Raw genomic sequence first — 22,830 nt, forward strand, 5'->3', positions numbered from 1 at the left:
CCCTAGGCCCATGTTTGGAAGGGGATTGATAATCACATGCAGTGAAGAATTAACCAAGAATAAGGGTCAAATTAGTTTTACAAATTTTTGTTAGTATTTCTTTGCAAGACTGAAGTATATATTAAGGGTATTTCTTTTTTTGAACTTTGAAAAGATTATATAGGCACTGTTTTTCCTTCTAAGAATTTTGGAAAGGTGTCAAGAGCTGCAGTTCACCTTTTCCCACTTACGCTAATAAGGTGAATTGATTTAATAAGGAAATTAACTTCTACCTGTTCAATTGACTAGTGTTATTGAGTTCAGGGGACTATTCAATTTGGTTATGATTAGTTCTGTTAGGAAATGAGTAAAATCTTTAAAACCTGTAAACAAATAAAAGAAATCTTTCTCTTGATGAAGGACCCTGGGAAGCGGTCTGGTCGTGCTCTCCACATTGCACATATAAAGGCTAAAATTTTAAAAACTTTAAACCTGCTGTTTTCTATTACATGAGGCCAAAATAACACCAAGAAGGCATGCGGGACGTACTGGAGTATTTTTTACCGTTGTGATACGGGTAGACAGTTACACTACCTCTCAAATAAAAATAATACAAGGAAGAAGTGCATCCCAAGCAAAACAGAAGGTATTTGACTCTGGGTTGTTAGCCATGGATTGATGGTATGTGGGACCAGGATTATCATTTTACGTGATGAATAGTGAAAAATTAAGTACCTTCAAGGAGCTGGTTGAGACCTGGTAGAGCAGTGTCCCACCCAACATAAACTGTTTTAACTATACTTGAAGTGCCTTTTGGCCATGATTTACATTAAAGACAATTAAAATCTGTAATCCAAATACAGATTCCAAAAGAAATAATTTTATTTTCAAAATTGCTGATGCTAGTGTGTAGTCCTTTTGAATATCAAATCACCTAATTAAGAATCAAAATTATGATCTAATTAGGCTAACACTTCAGAGTGTCACAAGGTGTCATTTAAAGAAATTATAAAACCTAATACTACTTTCTTATTTTCCCTAAGAGTTCAGCCTGAAGCCTTGATAAAAATGTCTGTACAATTACGTATTTACTCACTAACTGTTGAGAAATTGTAGTTTTCAGAAAAGTATGGAAGAGCTCAAAAATAAGAAATTTCATCTTCATTTACAGGATAGGCTCACTAGAGAGAAATGCTGATGCCACATGCTTAGAATAGAATAATATTGAAGTCGTTACTCTCTAGCGGGATGTGCTGTAGGCTTTGAACTGGGTGGGTGTTTGTCTGTGGACAGACTGGAGAAAAACTGGGAGCTTTCTTGGGACAATAAAGATTTTACTGAAGTTTTTTAACCATGTTTGTCTTATCACCTGTTTGGCTTTTCTGTGGCTGTCTCTACACTGCCAGGTAACGTGGTCTGTTAGAGGCAGATCTGCAAGGGGAAGTGATGGAGGCTGGCAAGGTGACCTGCGTCATCGATGTGTTTCAGAGAGGGTTTGAACTAGCTCTGGTCCTGTCTGGTGTTACTGGTCCTCCCTTAGCAGCCGGAGTGCCTTAGGTGTGTTCCTGGGATTCATCTGCCCGGTTAGATTCACCTAAAAGAAACAAGTTCATCTGTCCAAGACCGCTCCTCAGCGTGAAAAGGGTGCAATTAGCGGGGGTAATGAAGAAATTTGTGTTACTCTTGATTCCAACTAAAAATAATTGATCAGCCTACACTAGGAAGAAATTGGATGATGCCTTATAAAGGGAAACTAGTATATACAAAATAACTATATGCTGTTCAGTAATGCCTATAAAATAGAGGAACTCCTTCTCCCAGCCCTTAAAGGAGGGAACAGGAAAAGGTAGAGGAGAATGAGGTAGATCTATGCACAGGGATTGAGATGGGGAGAACTGAATTTGTATCTGAGGATTATGGTTAAATACTGGATGTTAACATAAAGGGAAGTTGTTGATGATGTTTAAGCTCCAAGTCAAGACAAAGATGGTCCTGTCGTTGTTCACTAGTGTAGCTGTCATTAGATTGAGTATTTTCTTCAACGCCAATTTTTTCTTAAGCTCATTCTTTTTCTTAATGGTGGAAGTTCCTTTTTCTATAGCAACCAACTTTTTAAAAATGTGTTTAAAAGTGCCTTGGACCTGCCTGGCGTTGGAGCAGTATAACAGCACGCTGGATTTCTAGAAGCTATATTTAATATGTTCAAGATGGTGTACCCTGCAATTGAGAGAAATTGCCTGAAGCCACACTGAAAAGGTGATGATTATCTTTAAGTGTGCAACTATTTAAAAGATGCCTTCAGAAAATAGTTATCAGTATTTGTAGTTAATCTAACAGTGTATGTTAGAGATATGCCATGGTCTCTGCTGGGTCTGGTTTTGTTCGTTATTTTCTTTAATGGCTTCAGTGATGGAATATGGAGTATGAATGTGAAAATTGTGGTTTTGCAAGAAGCTAGCAGTAGTTTCAAGCACTACTTGATAAATTGGAGGAAGGATCTCAGGTCAGTAAGATGGAGTTCAGTCGAGACAAGCGCAGAGGACTCTGGCAAATAAGAATCTAGCAGACTAAAAATTGAGAAACAATTCCTTAAGCCCTATTGCTGTAGGTTAGGCTCTTGGGGGTTATAATGGACCAGCAACTGAATAAAAGTCAGTGATGTGATCCTATTAAAGGTGAATTCCAACTTTGGGATGTAGTCATATGGTTTTAATGAGGGGATATAATTATTTCTTTCTATGCTTCATGAGAAAGATTTGGTTGGAATTACAGGGTAACACAATTTAAGAAAAACATCGACAAATTGAATAGAGTTTAGAGAAGAGCACAAAAATTATAAATTATTTTAGAAAATTAATTTTTATTTTTCTTCTGATGAAAAGAGAAGGTTGAGGAGGGACATGATAGTTTTCCAGTATGTAAAATGGAAGGATTTCCTTCTTGTAAGGATGATTAAATGTTAATCAGAATCATTGGCTGAGTACGACTAGAACTGTAAGCCACATGAGGCTACGTCATGTGCTGTGTTGCCTTTGGCAACGCACAAACAGCTGGATGAGAGGAAGGGTGAGGGGTTTAGGGAGCGGTGCCAACCCAAAGTGCGGGTCAGTGCCAGGGAAGTGCTGGGGAAAGGTGCCGTAGACCACCCAGGTTGTCGTGTATTGAGCTTAATGGGTGTGGGAATCCATAGCATAAATCCTGATTACCTGCAGGGAATTAATTCTGTAGCCTTTAAAGGTCTCTTATAATACCTGTATGTTTTGCAGGGCTGCTTTGAGAACCTTAAGCAGTGTCAGCTGTGGCTGTGTGGAGACTTATTTAGGTGTCAGTCTGATTGTTTGGAGCTCTATTGGCAGTATTGCCTAACCTGTATTTTGGGTATCTCACCGACTGTTTGGGTAGAACGTGATCCTGCTTTTCCTGTAACAGTGCCTGTTGTGCAGATGGCGTGCTATTGCAAATGGCATTTGTATTGGTTCAACGATTTGTTCAGGAAAGGATTTTTATTTTTAAATTAGGACTGTATTTTCCTTTAAACCATCCTTTTTCTCTTTTTTTTTTAACTGGGCTTCAATAATTTTTATCTGTTCTATTTTGAGATCTTTGTATTGTGCTTCAGCATGATTTACTTACGTAGTTGAATATAACTGAAGCAGTAGAGAAACTAGTATTTAATCTGAAAATCAGTTACTGAGTCCTGCGTCACTGAAATCTGTGGGATGCCAGAGACTGTTGTCTCCTCAGGTCAACTGAATCTTCAGAACTGTGAAATTATAATGAAAAGCAGGAAATAGGATTTGCAAATAGTTTTGTGCAAGTGTAATAGTTAAGATTTGTATGAAGGTAGAGCTAGAAGTCAAGCCAACCGCCCATCTAGTTTTCTCCTTTGAGTTGTGATGGGGTTAATGTATCCAGAGTATCGGTGACGAAGTTTATCTGAACTCTTAAACACCTTGGACAAGGCTGAACAATATGTCTCGGTAGCTCATATGTTAGCTTGATGTCCTTATAGGAAGAGTTCCTAATATTTGATATGTGTTGTGTTTCCTGCAAACCAAACTGGTTTCTTGTGAATATTGAAGATGGTGGTGGCAATTAATGCTGTTCTTTATAATGTTTAAAGCTTTGGAAGATTTTTAGTGCATCCCTTCTATAACTTTTTCTTTTGTATTAGTTGTGATTAAATGATCTCAGTCTTTTTTCACGATGATTTTTATTTCTTACTGTTAGTTTTCCAAAGTGGAATGCTTTTCCTTTTGTCCGCGGCAGGGAGTATACCCTGCTATGCTCTGCTCCATCTCAATATCCAGACCCTTTCCTACACATTTGTTGCCTAACCAGATGTTTCCCGATACGTATGAATACATACCATGTTACTTTCCAAAGCATGGTAGTATATACTTGACTTGGCACCTTGTCTTTATAGCTTCTTTTCATTTATCAAGTTGATTATAATTCTGCGTTTTATAATCGTGATTGTCATTCAGATTATGAAGGGTTAAATACTAACTTTAAAGACAATGTTCTTTTCCACATTAGATATATACATGCACCCGCAACGTATCCAAAGTCATGCTTTGAAAGATAAAAAGTTTTTCTTCTTGCGTAAGTTTATAAATACCTCTTTCCAAAATCCTGTACTGATACCCACGAGTGATTATCACCCATTCGGAAGCTGTGTTCTTAGCTGGAAAAGTAGGACGCAACAGAATGTGTCATATTCCTTAAGGAACTCTATGTGCTACTAAACTTGAGGAGAATGTCAGGACTGATTGGAAAAACATGTGGATTTGAGTTCCTGGAAGAGCGATATTCATTTATATATATGTACACATACACTTATATATATAAAAGACATAAACATTGCTGCAAAGTTCTTAGTGCACAAAGAGTGTAATGCAAAGACAGACTAATAGTTTGTTCAATCTGAAAAAAATAGGATTTTTGTTATTGCAAAGTCCTCTCTTTCACTGTTAATTATCAATTCATTGGTCATTAGGGGGAAGGAACAAGCCGTGTGACTCGGGTATTCTCAACCTTCAAATTGTGGACTTTAACACAGAATGTCTTGCAAAATGTAGTGCCTGCCATTAGTACTCGCCCGGATTCCAGTCTCCCGTCTGTCACCGTCATGTTAACTCAGTAGCAACTACAGGAATTTTTTGCCTGGAAAAGTTAGAATTGCGTAGTTTAAAATTATTCAAAAGCAATTTAGCAGCCTGAAGGGGGCACAGAAGTCGGCATGGAGGACTAGACAGTGCTTCTTAACTACCAGCAGATATTCTCAAAATCACAGAGGGCTGACAAATCACAGTTTGAAAACTTTTCCTGTAATTTAAGTATTGTGAGCTTGAGATCATGGTGCATTGACAACTTCGTATAGCCCCACGTGCTGTTGTGGAGAAGTGTATAAAAATTGATAATATATTTTATTTTCATAGATGTGACACAAATTCAGTGTTGTTTTTCTCCATAGAAGACTATGAAGTATGATATACTTCATATCTTCTTCTAATACTTCATATTGATACCCTCAGCAAATTTGCAGATGACACCAAGTTGGGTGGGAGTGTTGATCTGCTGGAGGGTAGAAAGGCTTTGCAGAGGGATCTAGACAGGCTGGATGGATGGGCTGAGATCAACGGGATGAGGTTCAATAAGGCCAAGTGCCGGGTCCTGCCCTTGGGTCACAGCAACCCCCTGCAGCGCTCCAGGCTTGGGGCAGAGTGGCTGGAGCTGCCTGGCAGAAAAGAACCTGGGGGTGTTGGTGGATTGTGGGCTGAACAGGAGCCAGCAGTGTGCCCAGGTGGCCAAAAAGGCCAACAGCATCCTGGCCTGTATCAAGAACAGGGTGGTGAGTAGGACTCGGGAGGTGATGGTCCCCCTGCACGGGGCACTGGTGAGGCCCCACCTCGAGGGCTGTGTCCAGTTTTGGGCCCCCTACCACAGGAAAGACATTGAGGGGCTGGAGCAGGTCCAGAGAAGGGCAACGAAGCTGGTGAGGGGTCTGGAGAAGAAGTCTTACGAGGAGAGGCTGAGGGAGCTGGGGGTGTTCAGTCTGGGGAAGAGGAGGCTGAGGGGAGACCTTATCGCTCTCTACAACTACCTGAAAGGAGGGTGTAGAGAGGCGGGGGTCGGTCTCTTCTCCCAAGTTACAGATGGTAGGACAAGGGGTAATGGCCTCAAGTTACGCCAGGGGAAGTTCAGGTTAGATATTAGGAAATATTTCTTTACTGAAAGGGTTATCAGGCATCGGAATGGGCTGCCCAGGGAGGTGGTTGAGGCACCATCCCTGGAGGTATTCAAGAGAGGAGTTGACATGGTGCTCGGGGATATGGATTAGTGTTGGGTGGTGTGGGGGGGGGGTGTGTGGGGTGTGGTGTGGTGTGTGTGGGTTGGTTTTTTTGTTGTTTTTTTTTTTTCATTGGTTGGACTAGATGATCTTAAAGGGTCCCTTCCAACCTAGGTGATTCTGTGATTCTGTGATTTATCATTTAAGATATTTTCAAATATCATTTAAGATATTTTCCATGTCTTTTCTGTAGCAATAAAATACTAACCTACTTCTTTTCCTTTTGTAACCCTTAAAGTAATGCTCTTAGATATATTTTTCTTATTTTACTTTAAATACATTGGGTATTCGTAAAGCTTTTTAGCAATGCTTGTTAAATCTGTATTAGCAAACATGAAAGTACAGTTTCATTCACAAAGCTTGCTGCAAATACTTGCAAGAATGTTGTACGCCTGAGGGCAGGATGGCACTGATTGATGGAACTGGTAGCACACTGAGCTCAAGGGAAACTGTCATTGACCAAATCGGATTCGGCATTTACCTGTCTTTTTCATGATGTTCCTCACCTGTTTCCACTATTTCATGAGACAGTACCAGTCTAGAAGACACTGGTAAGTATCTGTGATCTTCAGGAACTAAATCTTAATAAAAGTGCCTATTTCTCATTGAAAGTCAGTTTGCTGAGGACTTTTTTTTTTTTCTTAAAGGTACTCAGAGGCTTTTAAAGCACATTTATAAGACACATCACGCCAATTCACTCATATGGTTTTGTTGGCTCAGACCCTTAAATATGAAATTGGCATTAACTCACTCTAAGTGTTGCAATGAAAACTAGCTCATCTTTTCTAGCTGCCTTCAAATCACATAGGTTGATCAATAAAGTACCTTGAAAGACTGATTTGCCCAGGAAGTGAGTCATTTACTAAGAGTGATAAAGTTGTTTTTTGTTTTTTTTTAATGTATGGGATGATATAGAAGACTGCTGCACTTAAACAGGAAGATTTTTCTTACATTTGCTGGCTAAAGTTATTTGTTTGGTGTATATATTTATATGAGGTATAGCTATGTATCACAAAAGTATCACATTCATTAATATTAATTTTCTAAACGGCTCAAAACTTAAAGACATACTTATCTGATTCAAAAGTTAATGTATATTTGCATTTTAACAATTGTATGGTTTTTCTTTCTTTAAGGCCTCTTTAGAAGCTGGGGTTCCACTAACATTTGGTAAAATGTGTACTTCTTACCTTAACTGTAGAATCATAGAATGATTGGAAGGGTTGGAATGATTGGGTTAGAAGGTACCTTAAAGATCATTGAGTTCCAACCTCCCACCAGACCAGGTTGCTCAAAGCCCCATCCAGCCTGGCTTTGGACCCCTCTAGGGATGGGGCAGCCGCAGCTTCTCTGGGCAACCTGTTCCAGTGTCTCACCACCCTCACAGCAAAGAATTTCTTCCTAATATCTAATCTAAATCTCCCCTCTTTCAGTTTAAAACCATTACCCCTCGTCCTATCTTTCCACTCCCTGATAAAGAGTCCCTCCCCATCTCTCCTGTAGCCCCTTCAGGTACTGGAAGGCCATTATTATGTCTCCCCGGAGCCTTCTCTTCTCCAGGCTGAACAACCCCAACTCTCTCAGCCTGTCCTCATGGGAGAGGTGCTCCAGCCCTCTGATCGTGTTCATGGCCTCCTTTGGTCCTGCTGCAACAAGTCCATGTCCTTCCTGTGCTGAGGACTCCAGGGCTGGACACAGTACTCCAGGTGGGGCCTCACCAGAGCAGAGTAGAGGGGTAGAATCACCTCCCTCGCCCTGCTGGCCACACTTCTTTTGATGCAGCCCAGGATGCGGGTGTTTTCTGGGCTGCCAGGGCACATTGCTGGCTCATGTTGAGCTTCTCATCCATGAGCACCCCCAAGTCCTTCTCCTCGGGGCTGCTCTCCAGCCATTCTCCGCCCAACCTGTATTTGTGCCTGGGATTGCCATGACCCTGGTGCAGGACGTTGCACTTGGCCTGGTTGAACTGCATGAGGTTGACATGGGTGAAACTATTTGCAGTTCTTCCCTCTATGGCTCTGCTTTGTTTGGTTTTCTCTATTTCTCCTCAATTATTTTTTTACATTTCTCCTCTGTGCATTACACTTCCCTGGTATCCTTCTCCATAATGTCCATGCATTTCCTTCTCCTTTGATGTCCGTGCAACTATATGCACGGTTCCCTCGCTGTGATAGTTGGAGCAAGTAACTCTATCATTAGAGCAATAAAAGGGTAGGAAGAGCCTTTTCCAGGTCAGCTGTCTATCTGGGTGGCCCAAAGCAGTAGCTGCAGAGAAGCTCCTGTGGTGCTAATGTGGATCTATCAGGCAATGAGATTTTAGCAAGGTGTGACAAAGATGTAATGGAGACTGAATCCGTAAACAGAACCATCCTCGTGTACCTCTGTATCCAGTTTGTGCAGCTCTGCATGGCTGAGTTTAAACATAATCTTCTTCTCTCCTCCTAGTTGCAGATGATAATCGCATAAGAATGATAGTAAGAACAAAGAAGTTGCCCTAACTCCTACAGCCCCTAGCATTGCCGTGCGCCTCTGTTCCGTGGTGTCGTGGCAGCTCTAACGAGAGATGATACGGTATATAATGGAAGATGACACGGTACTGCAACTTTAAATTTCTGCAAAAAACATTTTATCGGCTGTCCATGATGAACAGCTCTATCTTCATATAAAAGCCTAGAAATAAGCACATAGAAATATATCAAACATTTTAAACTAATTATTTGGGTTCTATTTTTGAGACTAAAATATGTCCCTTGCCCCATAAAGCTGATTTAGTGAAAAGGAAGGGGAGTAGCAAATCATTAGGGAGAACTTTGGGAGTGCTTACAGTAACAAGATGTTGTGGTTGCTCAAGAAAAGCTTAAGAACAGCTTGGTGGAGCCAGAAACTTTGGTCGTTTGGCTCTGACGTGAGTCTTTACTCCGTAACTTCTTCTCATTGTAACTTTCTTTACTTGTCAAAACTGTTATTTCTATTGTTTTAGTAACTTTGGTAATTTATTGCTGCAGAAAGGAAAACTGAACTATATAGAAGTTAAAGTCCTACCATGAGCCAATAACGCTTGTGTATAAATAGAATTCGAATATGCCTTGCAGGTTTGTGTCACAGCTCCTACGGGCAGTTGTTTTTAGGTGTTTTACTGTTAAAACACAGGTGACACTTTAACAGATTGCGGTGAGCCACTTGCCTTGCAGCCTGTTCCTGTAGCATTCTGCAGGGTTCAGGTGAACACATTTGAAATGGAAGTCTGAATATCAGAGATGGGAAGAGTGTCTGGGGTGGTCTTTAATTTTAATGAATTCAGTCAGATTTCATCACCCTGCTGAGCTCAAATGCTAGTTCTCCAAGTCGTTAATTTTCAGGGATTACATATGCAGCGGTAAAGGATTGGAATGATTTTTTTTTTTATTATTGAAAAGAAGGCACTGATAGAAAGTACATACTTTTTTTTCAGGACACTCCAAGATTTCAGTATTGTGAAAAGGGGCAAAATAAGATGGAAGAATAACAAAACATTTGTGTGCAGGGTTGTGAAAAGGCTTGTATTATGTTGTTGGGAAAATCTCCCCTCCTCAATTGATATTACAGCTGGCAAAAACCACAGAGTGAAGGAGTACAAAGGTTAAGAAGGCTAAAGCTATAACATTTTTTTTTAAAATTAATAATTTAAAGAGGGAAGTGTCATGCATAATGAATAAAAAAAAACCCGCTTGGGATTTGGGATTCATTCATTTGTTGTACTGTGAAATTTAGTTGGCAGCACTGCAGTTCCAACTTCACTCATCTCAGTACAGTGAGCATCGACACATTAGTGCCTTGGTGTGTACAGTCCTACTGCTGGCTCTTTGCATTGAAATCCATTAAATTTTAATATGCCCTACTTAAGTATAAGTGGTCACAAATGGTTCATAATGTTGAGGTAAGCTCTTGGTGAAAATAATTGTCAGTTGTAAGAATTTCCCATCATGATTGTGCTTGTCGCTGTGCTTTATTTTCTATATTCTTTGAGTCCTTCAGAGACCACAAGCAGAAATTTCTAAAATAATAAGATAATTATTATTATTATAAGCTAATTGTTCAAAACTATGGAAAAAGTGTTGCTAAAGGAGAAAAATGAGAAAAGTGTACAGCCTCTCACCTTCCATTTCAGAAGACTCAACAGTAACAAGTAAAAAACTAAAAGTAAAACTGAGATAGTTATTTTAAGAGGCTGTAACAAATGATATAATCGGTTTTTAAATAAAGCCAAACTTTAATAGTGTAGCATAATCCTTTTATTTAAGGTAGGCTGTTAATGGGGAGTCAGTCTTCTATGTTCAGTCTTACTTTGAATTTCCACTCCACAGGTTTCCCTTGGTTCCTTTAAGTTTTGGTTTCCTGTGATGTTTCAAGAACAACCTCTCTGATGGAGCGCCTCGATATTCGTACGGGAGCTGTAGGCATTGGAAGAGCATAAGTAGGTTTGCAGTTTAGATTGCGTTACTCCTCCAGTCCCTATCTAGACAAGACCACCACAAAATTGCAGGAAATTTCTCCTTTTCCCAAGTACAACCATGGCAAAGCATATCCGTCCACAAAAAGGTGTTACGGGAGAGAGAGATTACAGAGGGATGAGGGGGTGGAAAATAATTTCCAGGTCACCCCTCCTTTCTTAAAATGCTGAAAACAAGTTCTTTGGCAGCCTTTTTTTTTCCTTTTTTTTTTTTTTTTTTTTTTTGTGTGTGTGTGTGTGTATGTGAGTGCAACATTTCTCTTAAGTTGATTGTAAATAATTTTTTTTGAGGTGATGTATACCTCAAGCCAGAATATGTCAAGATTAATAGTTTACTCAGTTTCTTCTGACTGGAAGTAGCATCCTGTAGTCAGCAGAGATGCAACTGTTTGCACCTCAGGAGATGCTGGGGCTGTTATTTCAGGTACCACAACCCATTTGTTTTGCATTTGCTACTTTTCTTTGTTTTCTGGCGCATTTAGGCTGAATAACCCTGGCCCTTCTCTTACACTGCTATAAATTAAATGCATCTTAGCTGTAATTGCTAGTGTTACATTATTCTAAGATGTTCTGAGCGAGCGTGCCCAGAATGAGAGAGTTATTTGCATGACTTCTTTTTTGTTGTTATCACTGTATTTGGCTTACAGCTTTTGAAGGGAAACTCTTACTTCATATTCTGTTCGGTCCTCAATTAAAAAAAAAAATATAAAAATCACTGGAGCTATACTGGTATTAATGGATTTTTCTCAATATTCAGTTCTTTTTAAAATGAAGTAAAGGTGTTTGTGTATGTGGGATTGATTTTATCGTTTTTGCTCTGTAGGCAGTGTAAATAACAGGTATAAGTTTGTGGAACTCTGTGGTGAATTCACAGTGCAGCACTATATGTACATCACTAACACTGCTTATTAACGTATTTGCTCTTCCACATTACCATAAAGGACTCTAATAAATCTAAACCTAGTGAAAATTTCGTATTTTGTACTTGCAGAACTGATTTTTCAATTACTTCAGACTTTTTTAGGGCCTAATCCAAATCCTGATGAAATCTCTGAGAGTTTTTCCATAGACTTCAGTAAGCTTTGGCTCAGGCCCCCCAGTTTTCAATTTTTCAAATAGATTTGCCAAAAATCTGCAGAGAGCCAGGCACTTGGAAAGTTTTTACTTGCAAAACACAGCTGGTTTTAAGTTGCACACAGAAAAGTTCCCAATGCTTTTTTTGAAACAAAAAAAAAAAAGTAGTTTTAAAGGTCTTATAACTTTAGTAGGTAAAAGAGTGACTTTAACATTTGAAGCAGAAATTGCCTTGGGTCTTAGTCTGAGCGTGACAAATTCTATACTAGAAGATTATTTTAAAAATGCATAACTACATGATAACAAAGCTTAGAATGATGATCTTATTTAGCGAAATTTTTCTTGGGTTGTGAGTTTCGGGGAGCCAGGGATGTCTGTCCTAATATTTTATTATTTTTTTGCTACCACGGGAAGCCACTCTGCAGCTAAAGGTTAATTCGGCGAGGTGAACTACGCCAGTCTGAGAGAGAGCTCTGGGGCTCCGGGGAAGGTGTTACGCAACCAGATCTATCTGGCGATGCAGGGCGGTTTGCGCTGCCCCTGGGTGGTTGGATCCTCAGACTTGGAGGTAGATGTGATTGGACAGGCTGGTTTTTGGAGAACGTGGGGCACGGCCTGTGCCTCAGCAAGCGTAGCTCATACTCTTGCGTATCAGCCTGAGATTAAAATAGTGGCATTTTAAGGTAGCGTTTTTGGTTATGGATGGTGGTCAATGAGGTGTAGAATCTCTCTCAATTTCCCTTTTTATTTTTTTTTTTCCTTGTTTTTTGAGTGATCACCTCCAGCTCAGATAGGACGCAGATCTGGCTGCAGCAAAGCTGCTCAGTAGCTGCCCTGAGAATCTCCTCCCCGTGGTACTGGTGACATTTTCTTAGGGAGAAAGAGGATGGTGTCTTCCTCAATCTGAATGCCTGAAGTTGTTGCAAAGTTGTGTATCATCAGTATTGAACTTGCAGGGGTTTTTTTCTTAATTTTTAAAGAAAGAGAGTATTTTGGAAGACCAGTCATGTTTATGGCTCTTCCATTTCTTGTGAGCAGTCAGCTGTTAGTCTACTCATGGTACTGGTGTGGATAGCTCATGTAATGTTCATATGGTACGTGAAGGTCCATAAATTCATCGAATCATTCAGGTTGGAAAAGACCCTTGGAATCATTGAGTCCAACCATCGACAAACTCTACAAAGTTCTCCCCTACACCACATTTCCCTTGCCTCATGTTTACTCGGATTCACCCATCTCTAACACTTTGATCTGGTATTTGAGCTGGAAGATGTAATGAAATCAAACACAAGGTGCTTCATGACACTGGCAGATTTGAAAATTCTTTTAAATCTTTTTTTTTTTTCCTAATTGTGTCACTGGCTGAGCCACAGTGGTGAGAAGGGGGTGAGCAAAAGTGACAAGCTACAGAAACTTGAATCCCAAAGGTTTTGTTTTGAAGCAGTTACACTTTGAGGGAAAGATTTAGCTCACCCTCTGCTAAATAGAATGTTGCTAAAGCACTAATAAAAAAACGTTTAGTTAACTAAATAATGCCAAAGTGCTTTCTTGTAGGATTATAAAAACCTCCAGCAAACTGGTAAAAAACCTCAGGCTTGATGAATTTCACGTGGTTAGCGTGGTAGGCTGCATGCTTGTTGGGTGTTGCAGCCAGATCTGCGTCCTATCTGAGCTGGAGGTGATCACTCAAAAAGCGCAGCTACGGCAGCAGGGGGCATTGCCAATAGCTCTCTGGCTCCTGATGAGAGATGCGCTTCATTAATTCTGACCTTAACCAAAGCTTGACTGTTATCCCACTTGAAGAAAACTAGTTAACTGTAAATTAGAGATATCACCGACAGGAGCATTACTTCAAAGTTGGGATATGATTAGGGGGATGTTCCACTGTATTAAGCGAGTTTAAATTTTAATGACCTACTGTCTTCTATGTAACAATAAGCAGCTGTGCCACACTCTGTGTTTCAAAGAACATCTACTCAGCCTTTAAATTTACTGTTGGAGATCAAAGAGAAGGGCTGATGTATATGGATGATGAAGGATATCTCAATTCAAATGGATGGCTGAACAGAAATAGTGTAACTAGAGGGTAATAAATATTATGAAGAACCTTTTTCAATGTAAGTTACGTGGTGCTGAACTATATTAAATTTTCTAGCTGCACTGGGAAATCTTTCGCGATTATCTTAAAACTGTATCAGTACCGATAAGCATGTGTTTGTTCTAGCAATTTTTTCAAATAACCTTTTCAGTCAAAACTGAGGGTTCTTTAAGTAAAAATAATTGCTGGTGATGCTCTTGAAAGTAGCTTAGAAATAAATGGATGCTTGAATTACATATAGGAATTTGTGGAGGACACTTCAGAGTAAAGTCTGGCTAAATGATCAGACTGTTTCCTTCCAACCTTGAAATCTATTCAAATAGATATGAATTAATAATTCTTGGGTTTTATCTTCTTTAAAATAGAGAGGGCGTTTTGTAACCAGAGTAGTCATTAGGGGTATTAGGTTCTTGCTCAGGGATACTTAAATGAAGCTATAAACTGACATTCTCATTTGAATCAGGTCATTGATAAACAAGGCAATGATGTTACGGGAGTTACACAGGAGATTGAATTTAGTGGAATAAATTATGTTAGATATCCTGTGTCTGATTACATTCTATCATAAATTGTGAAGAAGGAAATTCTACAAAAGTAATGTAAAGTAGATTCCAGCCAGATACGAGGAGGTGATTAAGGAGGTTAAGATCTAGCAAGGGCCATATCCCATGTTGTAGATAGGATTTTCCTGGGATTCTCTCCTAAATGTCCTTCTGAAAGTAAGAAAGACAGGTTCTTACGACGCCTGTGGCAGTAAACGACTGTCATGTTTCCCTGCAAAGGCACTTTAGTGGCAGAGTTAATACTTTGCAATACTTCCCCAGTCTGAGGAGAACAAATTAACCAGTTCTGCTTGATTATTTCATTTAATTGCTTATCAAGGGAAAATGCTTGTTGTACAATCTTACAACAGATTTCTCAAATATTTCCAAATAAAAGTACTGGTATCTGTGTCAAAAGAAAGCCTTTATTTTTGGTCATCTTTGCAGCACATCAAGAACAGAGCTTTTTTCTAGTTTAGTATAAAATGTATTCTCATGTGGATAACTTGATTCTCTCTGGCTATTCAGTTGGCATTTCCGTGAGATCATTTTGGTTAGCGTAGTTACAGGGTATATTGGGAATCCTGTGGAGAAACACAAGAGGTGTTCATTTGTACTATTCGGGGTTAGTCTACTCTGAATTTGGGTCCGAGCTATGTAGAAGATACTCCTTGAAGTGTGTGCTTTGTGATTTGCTGAAAAATAGGAAGCTTTCTGCAACACAGCATTGCCAAACCAATAAAGCCTTTCATTTCTCGGGTTCCTTGTTAACACAGGTGCTACTGCAGCAGCGGTGACCATCGGTGGTTGGTGATGGGCTGTGAGGGAGTGATAATTATTCATCTGCAGACCAGTGGTACGGTTACGCTAGGGAGAGCTTTGGTACATTTGGTTCTTTGTGAAAATGAAAGAAAGATCTTTGCTGGGGATGCTATTTGATTGTGTTGTAAATTTTTTTGGCAAGTCAACAGTTTACCTTGGTAGACCGAAAAAGGAATACTTACAGAGGTATATACAATTAAGACTCACCATGGCAGGTTGCATTAAGAAATTCTTGGCAGGCACAGCTATCTGGTCCTTCCGAACAGTGAAATAATTGTTTTGATCAACAAGATAAGGTGGAAAACCTGGCCCCGTTGAAGGTGCTGGGAGTTTTGCCATTGACTCGGTTTAGTCAGGATTTCTCCTGTTTCCTTGACAGTGCTGTATGTTACTGTTTTACTTGTATTTATGGAGTGGTTTCTAACCTTCTGGCTTAGCAGAACGCGTGACAGCAAACTGCGAAAGTACCTTCAGAGTCTGAATCCACTCCAGGTGGGTCTTCCTTCAGTGTTTGGATGAAGAGGAAGGTACAGAAGATGTTTTTAGCTCATTGCAGATTTGGTGTTAGTAGAAAGGAAAACACAAATTATGTTCTGGGAGGAAAAAAAAATTAGAGGACTGTAGAAGGCTCATTTTTTCCTGTAACTTACGGTGCAATGATGGCAGTGCTATCCTCTTGCCTTCAGGACAAGTACAGAGACAGAAGTGTAAAGAAAATATGAAAATTACATTGATTCATTTCTATTAATCCCTACTGAGCACCAAGTAGGAAACACTCAGCATGTAGTATTAATAGTTGTACCAAACGCTTTGCAAAATCTGACTTCACAAAATGTGAACTTGAAATATTATATTTCTCCTAATATTTTCTTTTTTGTTGAAATCTTCAAAAGAGGAGAAGCTAAGCATCTCTTGGGGAAGACAAGAAATACAAAGAATTCGAATGTACCTTGTTAAATACAGTTATAATTCTACATTATATTTGATGCATCTCAAATACAAAGAATCTGCAGGTCCGTTGTTGCTTACACCGTAGGCTGTGATGGGGAGGGCCTGTTGTGTAATTGGTGCTTAACAAATTCAGCCATTTAGCTGCTTCGCAAAAAAATAGCACAAGCGTTAGACAGTTCACAGGGTACAATGAAGAGTCTGCTGTAAGTAGCATTTCGTGTTGGCGAAAGTGCACATGCTGCTGTGAGATGTATTATATTTCCATAATCAGTGATAGATAACAAGAATTGTTTAACAATCCATATCCTTACGTGTGCACTTAAGCTATGGGCAGATCGATAAAAAAGCATTAAGCCTGGTGCCAGCTGAAGATATTATACCTGCAGGCTGTTTGACTACATAACGGAAACGAAATCTGGATTTCAGTAACTCTATTCAGGCAAATCGTTATCTAGACAATGTCTTTTCCAATTTCTCTTTTAGTTCTGGGTCATCCGGAAAGAGAAAGTCTATACTCAGTCAATGGAGTTTCTTGTTTCGTATTTCTAACAATTTTTCTATATATGAAGGAAATATAGCTAGTGTCTTAATGTAAATGTTGTAGTGCTTCATAAAAATTCTCATTTAATAACTTCATCTTATATTGAAGTTATTCCTGAGTCAGTCTGTGAAATGGTGGTTAGTAATTAGTAGAAGAAAACTTCATGAGCATGTGTTGAAATGACTGCTCAATTAAAATAAGCTTTTTCAAGTCTTTAAAATCCTATGATGTATTGTCACGTACTCGTAGAGTGTTGAAGGATGTGTTGCGTTCTAGACCCTGGTCTAATTTCACAAATTTTACATGTTGAGGAAAGCACATTGACCTGTAGGGAACTGTTTGTTTGAATATGAAATCATGATCAAGATTTGAAGTTTCAGAATTTAAAAGGTTTTTAAAACATCATCGGTGTGGACACTGAATGCTCAGCATGAACTCTTACTCTCAAGACAGGCTACTGTTGCTCCGTTTACTCGGTATTGTTAGACATAACTAAATTGAAGCAAAGGGACAGAGGACGCTTTTTTACCAATGAAGTGTGTCTTTGGCCTTTGGTCGTGAAGTCGCTCAGCTTGTTTTATGGAGGGGGAGCCCAGACGACTGACAGTGTGTTTCAGTTGTTTGGAGTAGGCAAAAGAATCGGAATGCCACAGACGCTGTGAGCTTGGCTGTACAACAAATTCTTTGTAAGAACACAGGCTTCTAACGCAAGGAAATTAAATAACATGATGTTTACATAGTGGGGTTTGTTTGTGGGGCATGTGGTTTGTGGGGTTTTTTATAGAAATTGTCTCCCATCAAATATTTCTTTTAATGAAGGAATTTGGATCCTGCTGAGGTCAGGAGGAATTTTGGTGCTGTCAGAGTGTAAGTGGATATCAAATGAGACAAAAAAAAAAAAAATTGGTCAAAAAGATGTAATTGGTTTTTCATATGAAATATTTCTGCTATCTGGTGATATAAAGAAGATAATATTTGACAGTATTTGTAGTCAATTTGACTCTAAAATATTTAGAATAACTTTAAATATTGTGCATATTGTGGGGATGAAGAAATTGCTCATGCTGTTATTGAACTCTTGTTAAAACACACTGTCAAAATAAGTTAATATTAAAGATGATAGTTTTGATGGCAGCAAACTGCAGTTCGATGATCTTTGGTTTGCCACTCAGACACAGGTATTGTGATGGACTAGTAGAGAAGGAAAGTATACGTGATATATTAGTGCTGTGGCTAGAGGCTTTAAAGAAATGGATTTTAAAAAGAACTAGTAGAGGAGGAGTGACATTGCTGAAGCATAGGAGGAGCAGCAGCCATGGTGCTGTTTTAATCAGTAGCTTTATAGGGAAAAGTCCACCAAATAATTTAAAGCATACCCACATTTGCAAAAACCTGGATTTGAGACTGGTTTTAGACAGTAAAAGCCAATTTCAAATAATGTTTAACCTGAATTTCCAAGCCAATTAGTGTTTATAGCCTAGAATTAGGGATTCTAGTGTGTTCTTTTTGTCTGTTCTGTAACATAGACTCATAGAATCATTCAGGTTGGAAAAGATCCTTGGGATCATCGAGTCCAACCATCAACCCCACTCTACAAAGTTCTCCCCTACACCATATCCCCCAACACCACATCTAAACGGCTCTTAAACACATCCAGGGATGGTGACTCAACCCCCTCCCTGGGCAGCCTCTTCCAGTGTCTGACCACTCTTTCTGTGAAGAATCTCTTCCTAATGTCCAGTCTAAACCTACCCTGTTGCAACTTGAATCCATTCCCTCTTGTTCTATTGCTATTTGCTTGTGAGAAGAGACCAGCACCAACCTCTCTACAATGTCCTTTCAAGTAGTTGTAGAGAGTGATGAGGTCTCCCCTCAGCCTCCTCTTCCTCAAACTAAACAGTCCCAGCTCCCTCAATCGTTCTTCATACGATTTATTCTCCAGGCCCTTCACCAGCTTTGTTGCCCTCCTCTGCACCCGCTCCAGCATGGTGTATTGGGTTTGCATGGCAAGGTATTGGTAGTGGGGCAGCTGCAGGGGTGGCTTCTGTGAGAAGCTGCTAGAAGCTTCCTCCATGTCCGACAGCCAGCGCCATCTGGCTCCAAGGTGGACCTGCTGCTGGCCAGGCCAAGTCTGTCAGTGGTAGCGCCTTGGTGATAACATATTTAAGTAGGGGGAAGGAAAAAAAAGCACCACGATTGTGCAATTGCAGCTGGAGAGAGGAGTTGTAATATGTGAGAGCAACAGCTCTGCAGACCCCAAGGGTGGTGAGAAGGAGGGGGAGGAGGTGCTCCACTTGCCCGAGCAGAGATTCCCCTGCAGCCCATGATGAAGACCATGGTGAGACAGGCTGTCCCCCTGCAGCCCATGGAGGTTAACGGTGGAGCTGATACCTACCTGCAGCCTGTGGAGGTGCCCAAAGGAGGCTGTGACCCCATGGAGAGCCCGTGCTTGAGCAGGCTCCTGGCAGGACCTGTGAACCTGTGGAGAGAGGAGCCCATGATGGAGCAGGTTTGCAGCAGGACTTGTGATCCTATGTGGGACACACGCCGGAGCAGTCTGTTCCTGAAAGACTGCACCCTGTAGAAAGGACACATGGAAATGACCTACGCTGGAACAGTTTGTGAAGAACTGCTGCCCGTGGGAATGACTCGCGTTGGAGAAGTTCGTGGAGGACTGTCTCCTGTGGGAGGGACCCCAGGATGGAGCAGGAGGAGAGAGTGAGGAGGAAGAAGTGGCAGAGCTGAGAGTGGCAGTGTGATGACCTGATCGCAACCTCCGTTCCCTGTCCCCCTGTGCCTCTCAGGGGGAGGAGGCAGAGAAAACTGGAAGTGAAGTTGAGCCTGGGAAGAAGGGATGGGTGGGGAGAAGGTGCTTTAAGATTTGGTTTTATTTCTCATTACTGTGATTTGATTAGCAATAAATTAAATTAACTTCCCCAAACTGAGTTTGTTTTGCCTGTGACGGTACTTGTTGAGTGATCTCCCTGTCCTTATCTCGACCCATGAGCCTTTTGTTATATTTTCTCTCCCCTGTCCAGCTGAGGAGGGGGAGTGATCGAGCGGCTCGGTGGGCATCTGCCGTCCAGCCAGGGTCAATCCACCACACACGGGTGTAATGTTATTCACAGTAGTTATAAACTACAAACCCACGTTTCAGACCTTGGCAAATTCTTTATTATAGTTTGAAGCTCTAATTACTAAGCGCATTGTTTATGGCTTTCGTGAACAAGCCTAGCTTGCTACTGAAAAGCCTCTGTATTGATAAATCTGTCACGTAAGTGTCACTGAATTCTCCTTGGAAAAAACTCTAAAGATTAATATCACTGTAAATGAGAAAAAAGCTGCACTATTTAGGAAGTCTAAAATTTTCAGCTTCACGGTTAAGAAAAGGTTGATCTTTCCATCCTACACTGTAGGGGAAATGGCATATTTGAGGCAAATAGAGGATGAGAGGTTTTGTTAAACAAATATAGAAATTCTATAGGGTAGACACTGTAGGTAGTAAATACTAAACTCGAATTGTGTGACAAAATCTGTCTTTAAGCGACAGGTTCTTATGCGTAAGATCTCATTCATGATTTCCATCGTGGATCATAGGAAGAACATTAAAACTGAAACCCAGTCATGTTGCTGTTTTTCCCCATACGTAAAATACTGTGTTAGGAAGCGTGTATATATTAGATAAGGTTATTGATGAGATTTTTCAATTACACTCACAGAAGATCAGAATGCAGTGAGTACACAACAAGCCTGTGATTTTGCTCCCCAAGATAAATGAGAAAGAAACCCACTTTCTGACACTGCCATTGCTTCACACCATTACTTCATTTCGGTGTTATGAAATACTCTCAAAGACCCTTTGGGCAGGCCCACCCTCTTATCGTTGCAGGTCCAAGAGCCTTTTTTGGCTACCACATCCACTGAATGACGTTTCTTTCACCGAGTCCTGCATCACCAACTTTCTCACCAACACAAAAGCAAAGTGTGGGAAAACTCTTTTGCTCTTCAGGTATGCCATGTAACATACACTGCGGTGGTGTTACTGCAGAAGTATTGAAGTCCTGACCTACTCGTCCTCTGTATAAACTGGAGGTGTTTTTTAACCTGTTTTCATGTTTAAGAATGGAAGCCTTAGATGGGGCCTCACACTTCTCGAAGGTGCCTGATGACAGTAGGAAAGGAAGTGGAGAGAATTCAGAACACTGGGAATTTGTGTGACATATAACACAGAATCATAGAATGGTTTGAGTTGGAAGGGACCTTAAAGATCATCAGGTTCCAACCCCCCTGCCCTGGGCAGGGACACCTCCCACCAGACCAGGTTGCTCAAAGCCCCATCCAGCCTGGCTTTGGACCCCTCCAGGGATGGGGCAGCCACAGCTTCTCTGGGCAACCTGTTCCGGTGTCTCACCACCCTCACAGCGAAGAATTTCTTCCTAATATCTAATCTAAATCTCCCCTCTTCCAATTTAAAACCATTGCCCCTTGTCCTATGGCTCCACCCCCTGCTAAATAGTCCCTCCCCATCTCTCCTGTAGCCCCTTCAGATATTGGAAGGCCATTATAAGGTCTCCCCGGAGCCTTCTCTTCTCCAGGCTGAACAGCCCCAACTCTCTCAGCCTGTCCTCATGGGAGAGGTGCTCCAGCCCTCTGAGCATCTTCATGGCCTTCTTTGGTCCTGCTGCAACAAGTCCATGTCCTTCCTGTGCTGTACAGAACTGGACACAGTGCTCCAGGTGGGGTCTCACCAGAGCAGAGTAGAGGGGATTTGAACACAGTTCTCCCTGAATATCTATTATCTTTTAGGGAATGTAATTCATTTGATGACATTACCCAAATTAGGTCTCTTCCTCCTCGCCAGTGCCAAGGTTCTCCGGAGTTAATAGATGTTTTTGGGAGCATGATTTCTCATATCTTCAGATACCTTGTGTCTGGCAGAAAGGTAATGGGCAGTTTTGTGAAGTCTGTTCTCTGTGAGGTTTCTCCCATGAAGCACATCCGTCTCCTGGCTGCTTTTGAAAACACTTGCAGAAGATACTACACAAAATGTCTCCTTCTATGAATGAAGTCCATTCTTAAACAAGACGACAATTATGAAGTAACCCTGGTAATGGAACATCACTTTTATCTTCCAGTTATATAATTTTCATAATGTTTGAATGCCATTGACGTTAGTAAAATTGTGTGATTTACACAGATATAGGTGTGGTACTAGTGAAATAACAAAATTCCGTACAGTGTGTGGAGTAAAATTTGCTCAATAGGAAGTTTTTCTAAGCAAAGGAAAAAAATTCTGTCTGCAGGATAAGATGTAATTTTAAAGTATTATGTACAGTTCTGAGCTCATTTCCTCCAAATAAACCAGATAAATTGAATGGCATTAGGATACTAAGTGGAGCCAAGTTGCCTTTTTTGATTCCTCCTAAAATCAATCCCAGAGATTTTAATGTCATAAAAGGTTGAGCTAACACAAGATAAGACTTGGATTTATTTGGTCAGCGGAGTATATAGTAAATGAAGTATTAAATGCTAGTGGGATTAAAGTAAATGTAAGTAATGTATGGGTTTTTTTGCAGTATTGGAGCAAAGACAGGTTATTATAATTAGATTTTATCTCCTAGTACAATTAGTAAAAAATGCAGTCATTAAGTAAAAGTGAATTTTTTTTAGACTAAACAAACACATTATGGACAAATCTGATATATGGATAAAATTGAGAAAGTAGCAATTTACAATAAATACAAACAATGTGCTATCTTTCCTAAAATTAACAGAAAAGCAGGTGTTTTTAGCAAAGATTACATTTCAAGTGTGGAAGGGAACTTTGTTATAAAAAAGAGAATTTGCTCTTCTGAATACTTTGATTTCCTCGACTTCTAGTGCCCAAAGGATCTCTAAGCTGTTTATCTTGGAAAGGCACCGGATAGATGTTTGTTGGGTTTATTTCAATAACATTGAAAGGGGATGCTTGTATCCGTGTTT

The 22,830-nt window shown here is 40.2% G+C and overlaps 1 protein-coding gene across 1 annotated transcript in view; it reads left to right on the top strand.

Moving 5' to 3' along the window:
- Window positions 1–22,830, top strand: part of BBS9 (Bardet-Biedl syndrome 9) — a 327,568-nt gene that overhangs the window by 164,067 nt on the left and 140,671 nt on the right. The gene's annotated exons all lie outside the window — the stretch shown is intronic.

The sequence above is a fragment of the Numenius arquata genome, chromosome 7, assembly GCF_964106895.1.
Source record: "Numenius arquata chromosome 7, bNumArq3.hap1.1, whole genome shotgun sequence".
NCBI lineage: Eukaryota > Metazoa > Chordata > Aves > Charadriiformes > Scolopacidae > Numenius > Numenius arquata.